General features: G+C 33.7%; 1 non-coding gene across 1 annotated transcript in view; it reads left to right on the forward strand.

Moving 5' to 3' along the window:
* The window catches only part of TRNAR-CCU (transfer RNA arginine (anticodon CCU)), a 72-nt gene extending 56 nt beyond the window's left edge, over positions 1 to 16 (forward strand). The window contains exon 1 of the tRNA in view: positions 1 to 16. This exon is cut by the window's left edge and continues 56 nt beyond it. This is a non-coding gene — a tRNA (tRNA-Arg).
* Positions 17 to 416: the final 400 nt, after the last annotated feature.

Below are 416 nucleotides of genomic sequence, written 5' to 3' on the forward strand. Positions count from 1 at the left end.
AACCCCGATGGAGACGAAAAAGCTTAAATTTTTGTTTGCATCTATTTCTCTAACTTTCTTTATCTGTCTACTTTTGTTTATGTCTCTTTTTTCCAGTGTTTAAAATGCGAAAAAGTATGAAAAAATTGAGTGTTTGATTTTGGATTTTTTTTCTGTGTTGGGGGGATTTGCTTGTCTATGTGTTAATGTTTATGCGCGTTTTCACAATTTTGTTGTTATACCTCCCATCATCATATGATTGTATTAGTAATATGGAAAGCAAAGAATGGGAGGAAGAAGAGGACGGACAAGTGAAGCAGAAAAAGAAGTAAAAATCAAGACGGAGTAGAAAAAGGCAAAGGAAATAGGTGGAAAAAGAAACTAATATTGTTTTATTGTCTTGTTCAATGTTGTCTTCGTTCCGCGTTGCCTACTTA

This window comes from Penaeus vannamei, chromosome 33 (genome assembly GCF_042767895.1).
Source record: "Penaeus vannamei isolate JL-2024 chromosome 33, ASM4276789v1, whole genome shotgun sequence".
NCBI classification, from domain to species: domain Eukaryota; kingdom Metazoa; phylum Arthropoda; class Malacostraca; order Decapoda; family Penaeidae; genus Penaeus; species Penaeus vannamei.